Source organism: Mobula hypostoma, chromosome 9 (assembly GCF_963921235.1).
Source record: "Mobula hypostoma chromosome 9, sMobHyp1.1, whole genome shotgun sequence".
NCBI lineage: Eukaryota > Metazoa > Chordata > Chondrichthyes > Myliobatiformes > Myliobatidae > Mobula > Mobula hypostoma.
This window is the reverse complement of record NC_086105.1, coordinates 129526221-129537192: the sequence shown is the minus strand read 5'-3', so window position 1 is coordinate 129537192 and position 10972 is coordinate 129526221. Positions and strand designations below refer to the sequence as shown.

Sequence of the window (10972 nt, the reverse complement as noted above, 5' to 3'; positions counted from 1 at the left end):
AAAGTAAAGCGTCTTGGAGATGTTGGAGAAAACTGAAAAATCTTCACAATTACCTACAATTGTAAACGTATTTCACTCATCATTTGAATCACAATGCAGTGCTTAGGAATATATCACAATGTTTATTTCTTCAGATCCACATATGTACTTGTAGCATTCATGTCTCTCTTCCTGCCTGAGAAGCCGGAAACCAAATCTGACCAATTGCTCTCCACGATGATAGTCACTGAACACTTAAAACCTGTCCTTTGTAATGTGACGGCCACTATCATTGTGGATACCTAAAGTGTGTCCTTGGCTAAATTATTCATCTTCCAAAAGCAGCTGACATTTATCTCAGAATGCTAACCTGAAAAGAGCAGAGCATACTGCATTTACACAGTTGTACAAGATGAATCTGCTGACCCTTCCACCTACTGTTGAAATTGTATACAATAATGGAGAGGCCAAATGTGGAGTATTGTATGCATGTTCGGTCACCTACCTGGAGGAAAGATGTAAACAAGGCCGAAAGAGTACAGAGAAAATTTACAAGGTTGTTGTCTGGTCCAGAGGACCTGAGTTATAAAGAAAAATTGAATAGGATAGGACTTTATTCCTTGGAACGTAGAAGATTGAGGGGGCATTTGATAAGGGTTATACAAAATGATGAGGGGTATCGATAGGATAAATTCAAGCAGGCTTTTTCCACCAAGGTTAAGTGGAACTACAATCAGAGGTCATGGGTTAAGGATGAAAGGTGAGAAGTTTAAGGGGAACATGAGGGGAATCTCCTTCAGTCAGGGACTCCTGAGAGTGTGGAATGAGCTGCCAGTGCAAGTGGTGCATGTGAGTTTGATTTCAATGTTTAAGAGAAGTTTGGATAGGTATATGGATGGTGGGGGGGGCAACGGTCCCAGTGGAGATCGATTGGATGAGGTAGTTTAAATGGTTCGGCATGGACTAGATGGGCCGAAGGGCTTGTTCTCTGCTGTATTTTTCTATGACTCTATTCCAAAACCCTTTCCTCCCAATAGCCCTGCAACTCTCTTTCACCTTTGTGCCTGTTCTGTATTTTACTGTTCTATGATCTAAAAACCAGTCTGCTCATTTCCAGATGTTTATTGGCAAATCTTTATTCTCAAAGAAATATGTGCCGTCATCTATATACTACTGAACTCTCATGCTCTGTCTGTCTGTTTGTGACCTCCAATTAGCACAAACGGTGCATTACAGCGGCACTTTTTTTTGCTATATCAAATTAAAATGCGCTTACAGAATGCAGGCAAAGTTTAGGGTTATATATTCGTATAAAGTTACTCATTTGGAAAAATCAACAGGCTCGCTTTCACCCCAGAGCCGATCCGCCATCATGGAAATCGGGACGCGACAGCCCGACGCATGCGCACGGCCAGCCTCAGCAGCGACACCTACCGGAGCAAAAGGGCAGGGCAGCTCTATTTCGAGTGGTCACATTCTGCTAATCCCGTCAGCATGTGCAGGACTGGGACAGATCTAACTGCCACCCATCAATAAGAGATCATTAAATCTTATCGTAATGATGTACTTCGAGACACCCATAAAACCCTTTGCTGCAGCCAAAGGATAGCGGTGACTATGTCACATCCATTTAGGAGAGAACCAACCACATCACCAATGTCGTCGGGAAGCGGCAAGGAGAGGGAGGGAACAAGAATCAGATGAGGCCTGGCCCGCACGACTCCAGGATCAAAGAGTCAGGACAACAAAAGATGAGAGAAGAAGAGACAGAGGAGGAGAGGCATGCATATCGCCAGGATCAGAGACAAACAACAAACAGCAGAAGAGGGGGATGAAAGGACTGCACGTCTCCAGATTGACAACCAGAGGCACAAGGGTGGCAGATAAACCAGAAATGATGCCATTAAAAGTGTCCTTCATTAAACGAGGAGGAGCTATATTTGCTTTGCTACGTCATAGTCATACTTTATTGATCCTGCGGGAAATTGGTTTTCGTTACAGTTGCACCATGAATAATTAAATAGTAATAAAACCATAGATAATTAAATAGCAATACATAAATTACGCCAGGAAATAAGTCCAGGACCAGCCTATTGGCTCAGGGTGTCTGACCCTCCAAGGGAGGAGTTGTAAAGTTTGATGGCCACAGGCAGGAATGACTTCCTATGACGCTCTGTGTTGCATCTCGGTGGAATGAGTCTCTGGCTGAATGTACTCCTGTGCCCACCCAGTACATTATGTAGTGGATGGGAGACATTGTCCAAGATGGCATGCAACTTAGACAGCATTCTCTTTTCAGACACCACCGTCAGAGAGTCCAGTTCCATCCCCACAACATCACTGGCCTTATGAATGAATTTGTTGATTCTGTTGGTGTCTGCTACCCTCAGCCTGCTGCCCCAGCACACAACAGCAAACATGATCGCACTGGCCACCACAGACTCGTAGAACATCCTCAGCACCGTCCGACAGATGTTAAAGGACCTCAGTCTCCTCAGGAAATAGAGACGGCTCCGACCCTTCTTGTAGACAGCCTCAGTGTTCTTTGACCAGTCCAGTTTGTCAACCCGTATCCCTAGGTATTTGTAATCCTCCACCATGTCCACACTGACCCCCTGGATGGAAACAGGGGTCACCGGTGCCTTAGCACTCCTCAGGTCGACCACCAGCTCCTTAGTCTTTTTCACATTAAGTTGCAGATAATTCTGCTCACACCATGTAACAAAGTTTCCTACTGTAGCCCTGCACTCAGCCTCATCTCCCTTGCTGATGCATCCAACTATAGAGTCATCAGAAAACTTCTGAAGATGATAAGACTCTGTGCAGTACTCTGCGCGTCGTTCTTCTTTAATAAACTGAGGTTTTCTACTTCAGTTTCCAAAGCAAAGCGATACCAACAGCATTCAGGAAAATTTATTGTTCATACTGGTCACATCAGACTGCACTACCCTTCTCTCAAAGGGTACCCCAACGGGTTACCCTGTTGTCTAGTCCCCACTAAGATCGTATCAATGTGGGACTGGATAGTCCAGCTAAATCTGAAAGAAAACCCTTCTCGACTACCTGCCAAGCCACCTAGTTCAATTGTCACTTAACGTTCAAGCACAGAGCAACATATTGCAATGATTAACGATGTGACACAGCCTTTAAAAACGGTTTACGATCCAATGGCTTTAAAGTAAAAGTTACCGCCCAGTCAAATCACAATTCTGTCTGCCATACTTTAAGTTAGTACGTTACAACTTTCTTTTCTAACAGACATCTCGCAACAATGATGAATTCCCATTCTAACCACACCTTGTCAAAATTGCAATATTAATGAAAAAGAAAAAAAAGAATATGTTCAAAATACCCGGCACTTCATATCAGCAATCCGCTGGGCTGTCTTTTATAAAAAAAAGAGAGAAAATATGCAGGTGCTGGAAATCCAAGCAACACACACAAAATGCTGGAGGAGCTCAGCAGGCCAGGCAGAATCTGATGAAAGGTGTCGGCCCGGAACGTCGACGATACCCTCTTCCTTAGGTGCTGCCTGGCCTGCTGAGTTCCTCCTGAACTTTGTGTTATTTATAAAACTAATATACTGCCGGAGTCCTGATGTTCCCGGCGATGACGTCAGCTGTCGCGCTCAGCTGTGCGAAGTCTGAGACTGTGAAAACAAATACCGAAACACTCGGATTCGTGTCAAGTCTATCTTCGGGAAAGGAACAGGTTCTCCAACATGGCTCAGCCAGCAGAAAGAGGTCAGCATTGAAATGTTCAGATATTTCTGTCTGGTAGTCGGATAGACTGATCGCTTTCTGTGCCGTGAAGTTTCTCAGTAAGACAGTGTGATTGAAGAGTATTGCTCGTTTGAGCTACGCCGAATCTGGAACTGGAATTCTGTGCAGAGGTACTAGCTCCTCCGCTGTATTGGACTGTTGCTCTTCCTGAGTGGGGACCAGATTAAGATTTAGACTAGAATGAATTCTTTTGACGTAACACAGGGGTCCCCAACTTTTTTTTGCACTGCGGACCGGGTTAATATTGACAATATTCTTGCGGGCCGGCCGACCCGTGGAGGGGGGTGGGGGGTGGGGGGTGGGGTAGGATTGCCAACGGACAATAATAGCAGTCAAATGCATTTTGTTTACCCATAAAAAGACTACAATGACCATGAAGCCTTGCGCGGGCACCAGTGCGCATGCGTGTGTCTCCCGATTATATTTTTCCTGCAACACACATCAAAGTTGCTGGTGAACGCAGCAGGCCAGGCAGCATCTCTAGGAAGAGGTGCAGTCGACGTTTCAGGCCGAGACCCTTCGTCAGGACAAGCTGAAGGAAGAGTGAGTAAGGGATATGAAAGTGGGCTGGGGAGGGGGAGATCCAAAATGAAAGAAGACAGGAGGGGGAGGGATAGAGCCGAGAGCTGGACAGGTGATTGGCAAAAGGGATATGACGGGATCATGGGACAGGAGGTCCGGGAAGAAAGACAAGCCGGGGGGACCCAGAGGATGGGCAAGGGGTATATTCAGAGGGACAGAGGGAGAAAAAGGAGAGTGAGAGAAAGAATGTGTGTATAAAAATAAGTAACAGATGGGGTACGAGGGGGAGGTGGAGCATTAGCGGAAGTTAGAGAAGTCGATGTTCATGCCATCAGGTTGGAGGCTACCCAGACGGAATATAAGGTGTTGTTCCTCCAGCCTGAGTGTGGCTTCATCTTTACAGTAGAGGAGGCCGTGGATAGACATGTCAGAATGGGAATGGGATGTGGAATTAAAATGTGTGGCCACTGGGAGATCCTGCTTTCTCTTGCGGACAGAGCGTAGATGTTCAGCAAAGCGGTCTCCCAGTCTGCATCGGGTCTCGCCAATATAGAGAAGGCCACATCGGGAGCACCGGACGCAGTATATCACCCCAGTCGACTCACAGGTGAAGTGTTGCCTCACCTGGAAGGACTGTTTGGGGCCCTGAATTGTGGTAAGGGAGGAAGTGTAAGGGCATGTGTAGCACTTGTTCTGCTTACACGGATAAGTGCCAGGAGGGAGATCAGTGGGGAGGGATGGGGGGGACGAATGGACAAGGGAGTTGTGTAGGGAGCGATCCCTGCGGAATGCAGAGAGAGGGGGGAGGGAAAGATGTGCGTAGTGGTGGGATCCCGTTGGAGGTGGCGGGAGTTATGGAGAATAATATGTTGGACCCGGAGGCTGGTGGGGTGGTAGGTGAGGACCAGGGGAACCCTATTCCTAGTGGGGTGGCGGGAGGATGGAGTGAGAGCAGATGTACGTGAAATGGGGGAGATGCGTTTAAGAGCAGAGTTGATAGTGGAGGAAGGGAAGCCCCTTTCTTTAAAAAAGGAAGACATCTCCCTCGTCCTAGAATGAAAAGCCTCATCCTGAGAGCAGATGCGGTGGAGACGGAGGAATTGCGAGAAGGGGATGGCGTTTTTGCAAGAGACGGTGAGAAGAGGAATAGTCCAGATAGCTGTGAGAGTCAGTAGGCTTATAGTAGACATCAGTGGATAAGCTGTCTCCAGAGACAGAGATAGAAAGATCTAGAAAGGGGAGGGAGGTGTCGGAAATGGACCAGGTAAACTTGAGGGCAGGGTGAAAGTTGGAGGCAAAGTTAATAAAGTCAACGAGTTCTGCATGTGTGCAGGAAGCAGCGCCAATGCAGTCATCGATGTAGCGAAGGAAAAGTGGGGGACAGATACCAGAATAGGCACGGAACATAGATTGTTCCACAAACCCAACAAAAAGGCTGGCATAGCTGGGACCCATACGGGTGCCCATAGCTACACCTTTAGTTTGGAGGAAGTGGGAGGAGCCAAAGGAGAAATTATTAAGAGTAAGGACTAATTCTGCTAGACAGAGCAGAGTGGTGGTAGAGGGGAACTGATTAGGTCTGGAATCCAAAAAGAAGGGTAGAGCTTTGAGACCATCCTGATGGGGGATGGAAGTATTTTTCCTGCAAATAGTTTTGGCGATTCTGTTGGTGGGGGGGGTGTTAATCAGGACCGGAATATAGGTGATAAGTGGCTAATACACTCAGTTTCGTTTCTAAAAGGGTTTATCTAACGAATTTAATATTAAACACACAACGCATATTTTCCTCTCATGAATACAGTGATAAGTCAATTATCAGGGGAGCTTGAATAAGTGTTGAACGAACTTCCAGTAGAAGTGGTAGAGGCAGGTTCGATATTACCATTTAAAGAAAAATTGGATAGGTATATTGACAGGAAAGGAATGGAGGGTTATGGGCTGAGTGCAGGTCGGTGGGACTAGGTGAGAGTAGCGTTCGGCACGGACTAGAAGGGCGGAGAGGGCCTGTTTCCGTGCTGTAATTGTTATATGGTTATATAAGTAACTCAATAGCATCATAACATTTTAAGTAACGTTTGGATATTAAACACACAGCACATATTTCCCCCGTATGAACATATAAAATCATTGCAACACACCAATATCGCTGAATCCGTGGGAGCCCTGGGCTTGTTTTCCTACAACATGGTCCTATCGAGGGGTGAGGGGAGACAGCGATACTCGAAGGGGGTTCCTTATGTCCAGTCTATTCCGCAATTTAGTTTTCCTTGCATTCATTGCAGAAAACTCCGCTTTGCAGAAATATGTTGGAAGTAATGTTTTCAGTGCTTTCGTGGCCATCTCAAGATACTTAGACTTGACTTTGATCCGGAATGCCGGCAGAGATGTTATGTCAAACATACTTTTCAGCCCGCCGTCATTTGCAAGCTCGAGGCGTTGATCTTCTTCCCGCGCTGACATGGATGACGCGCGGGTCATGACCTCGCATGCGTAATGGCTCAACAGTGCGTGACAGGGAATGAGGAAAAGTGCAGCTGACTCATATCGACAAATCATATCGTTTCCTCGCGGCCCGGTAGCGCATGCCTTGCAGCCCGGTACTGTGATTCACGGTTGCAAGTGTCATGGCATTTGGGTATGGCGCTAGTGCGGAGAGAGAGACACTGAAGCGAGTCGACAGTTCACGGAGTTCAGTGCGGACTTGGCAGGATTTTAAGGAAAAGGAAAACTAGAAACGCTGAGCCAACAGAGTCGCTAACCAGAACTGCCGAAATGAAAGTTAGATGCCAACGCCGCGGCTGAAAGCAATAGCTATGTATTGCGATATATAACGATGTACTGGACCTTGCCCCATGCCCGGTGAGATGCCAGGAGCCACCGCACAGTATTGACCAAGGAGCCAACTAGCAAGCGAACCGATCAGCCTGCCGAGTCTGTTGTTTCTGAGCGCGCAGCAGAGAAGCTCCGGCTCGTCTCCAGGAGCGGTTGTAGCGCTGGATCAGCTGTTCAGCATCACGATCTCCAGAATCAATCTCCCGGTCAGGTCAAGTCAAGTTTATTGTCATTTCGACCACAAACTGCTGGTGCTGTCCACAGTAAAAACGAAACAACGATCCTGCAGGACCATGGTGCTACATGAAACAACACAAAACTACACTAGACTATGTGAGACAGCACAAGGCTGCACTAGACTACGTAAAACAACATAAAAACTGCACCAGACCAGACCTGCATAAGACTACATAAAGTGCACAAAACAGTGCAGGGCAGTACAATAATTAATAAACAAGACAATAGGCACAGTAGAGGACAAATTACAATATAATAATAAATGATGTAGATGTCAGTCTAGACTCTTGAGTATTGAGGAGTCTGATGGCTTGGGGGAAGAAACTGTTGCACGGTCTGGTCATGAGAGCCCGAATGCTTTGGTACCTTTTGCCAGATGGCAGGAGGGAGAAGAGTTTATGTGAGTGTTGAGTGGGGTCCTTCACAATGCTGTTAGATTTGCGGGTGTAGTGTGTGGTGTAAATGTCTGTAATGGTGGGAAGAGAGACCCCGATGATCTTCTCAGCTGACCTCACTATCCGCTGCAGGGTCTTGCGATCTGAGACAGTGCAATTTCTGAACCAGGCAGTGATGCAGCTGCTCAGGATGCTCTCGATACATCCTCTGTAAAATGTGGTGAGGATGGGGGGTAGGAGATGGACTTTTCTCAGCCTTCGCAGAAAGTAGAGACGCTGCTGGGCTTTCTTGGCTATGGAGCGGGTGTTGAGGGATCAGGTGAGATTCTCCGCCAGATGAACACCAAGAAATTTGGTGCTCTTAAAGATCTCAACAGAGGAGCCATCAATGTTCAACGGCAGATGCCATCTCTCTGGCCCTACATTCCTCCTTAGAACACCTGGAGAATAAAGACGCATACGTAAGGTTCCTTTTCACTGACTACAGCTCTGCCTTTAATACCATCATTCCAAATAAACTGATTCCTAAGCTCCGGAACCTGGGCCTTAGCACTCAGATCTGCGGCTGGATCTTCAACTTCCTCACAGACAGGACCCAGGCTGTAAAGATAGGGGTCAAGCTCTCCTCTACAATCACTCTGAGCACCGGTGCCCCACAAGGCTGTGTACTCAGCCCCCTGCTGTACTCGCTGTACACCCATGATTGTGTAGCCAAGTTTCCATCAAACTCAATATATAAGTTTGCTGATGACACAACAATTGTAGGCCGGATCTTGGGTAATGATGGGTTTGACTACAGAGAGGAAATTAAGAACCTGGTGGCATAGTGTGAAGACAATAGCCTATCCCTCAATGTCAGCAAGATGAAGGAATTGGTTGTTGACTTCAGAAGGAGTAGCGGACCGCAAAACCCAATTTACATCGGTGGTGCGCAAGTGGAACAGGTCAAAAGCTTTAAATTCCTCGGGGTCAATATCACAAATAACCTGACTTGGTCCAACCAAGTAGAGTTTACTACCAAGAAGGCCCACCAGTACCTTTACTTCCTGAGAAAACTAAAGAAATTTGGCCTGTCCCCTAAAACCCTCACTAATTTTTATAGATGCACCGTAGAAAGCATTCTTTTAGGCTGCATCACAACATGGTATGGAAGTTGTCCTGTCCAAGACCGAAAGAAGCTGTAGTAGATCGTGAACACGGTGCAGCACATCACACAAACCTTCTGTGGACTCACTTTGCACTGCACGCTGTTGGAGCAGTGCTGCCAGGATAATCAAGGACGCGATCCAGCCAGCCAACACACTTTTCGTCCCCCTTCCCTCTGGGAGAAGGCTCAGGAGCTTGAAGACTCGTACGGCCAGATTTGGGAACAGCTTCTTTCCAACTGTGTTAAGACTGCTGAACGGATCCTGACCCGGATCTGGGCCGTACCCTCCAAATATCCAGACCTGCCTCTCGGTTTTTTTGCACTACCTGACTTCCCATTTTTCTATTTTCTATTTAACTAAAAAGGCAATACGTGGAGAAAAAAAAACGAGGTACGAAGGTAAACTAGCCAAGAATATAAAGGAGGATAGTAAAAGCTTCTTTAGGTATGTGAAAAGGAAAAAAAAATAGTTAAGACCAAAAATGGGCCCTTGAAGACAAAAGCAGGTGAATTTATTATGGGGAACAAGGAAATGGCAGACGAGTTGAACAGGTACTTTGATTCTGTCTTCACTAGGGAAGACACAAACAATCTTCCAGATATAATATTGTAGTGGCCAAAGGACCTAGGGTAATGGATGAACTGAAGGAAATTTATATTAGGCAGGAAATGCTGTTGGATAGATTGTTGGGTCTGAAGGCTGATAAGTCCTTAGGACCTGATGGTCTGCATCACAGGGTACTTAAGGAGGTGGCTTTAGAAATCGTGGACACATTGGTAATCATTTTCCAATGTTCTATAGATTCAGTATCAGTTCCTGTGGATTGGAGGGTGGCTAATGTTGTCCCTCTCTTCAAGAAAGGAGGAAGAGAGAAAACAGGGAATTATAGACCAGTTAGTCTGACGTCGGTGGTGGGAAAGATGCTGGAGTCAATTATAAAAGATGAAATTACAACACATCTGGATAGCAGCAACAGGATCGGTCCAAGTCAGCATGGATTTACGAAGGGGAAATCGTGCCTGACTAATCTTCTGGAATTTTTTGAGGATGTAACTATGAAAATGGACAAGGGAGAGCCAGTGGATGTAGTGTACCTGGCCTTTCAGAAAGCCTTTGATAAAGTCCCACATAGATTAGTGAGCAAAATTAGGGCACATGGTATTGGGAGCAGAGTACTGACATGGATTGAAAATTGGCTGGCTGACAGAAAACAAAGAGTAGCGATTAACGGGTCCCTTTCAGAATGGCAGGTGGTGACCAGTGGGGTACCGCAGGGTTCAGTGCTGGGACCGCAGCTGTTTATAATATATATTAATGATTTAGATAAGGGAATTAAAAGTAACATTAGCAAATTTGCTGATGACCCAAAGCTGGGTGACAGTGTGAAATGTGAGGAGGATGTTATGAGAATGCAGGGTGACTTGGACAGGCTGGGTGAGTGGGCAGATGCAGTTTAATATGGATAAATGTGAGGTTATCCACTTTGGTGGTAAGAACAGGAAGGCAGATTATTATCTAAATGGAGTCAAGTTAGGAAAAGGGGAAGTACAACGAGATCTAGGCGTTCTGGTACATCAGTCACCGAAAGCAAGCATGCAAGTACAGCAGGCAGTGAAGAAAGCTAATGGCATGCTGGCCTTCATAACAAGGGGAAGACCAGCAGTTGCCCATGCTGCAAGTCTCCCCTCTCCACGACACCAATGTTGTCCAAGGGAAGGGCATTAGGACCCATACAGCTTGGCACCAGTGTCGTTGCAGAGCAATGTGTGATTAAGTGCCTTGCTCAAGGACACAACATGTTGCCTCAGCTGGGGTTCGAACTCACGACCTTCAGGTCCTAGTCCAATGCCTTAACCACTTGGCCATGTGCCCACTAAAATATTCACTCATCAAACATTCTGGCAACTAAAGGAACTACAAAGATTGGTTGTAATCTCCTTAATTGCAATGATGAAATAAATATTTAGTAACGTGTGTTCATAATGCACTAATTTCTAGTCTCTGGTAATGCATGTTACAATGTTTATTTACTATTTTGTTTTAATTAAGGACTGGTTTCTGGTTTCACCTCTGTAAA

General features: G+C 46.1%; 1 pseudogene; it reads left to right on the top strand.

The window, feature by feature from the left end:
* The first annotated feature begins 3484 nt into the window (after positions 1–3484).
* Positions 3485–10972, top strand: part of LOC134352048 (major facilitator superfamily domain-containing protein 1-like) — a 48233-nt pseudogene continuing 40745 nt past the window's right edge.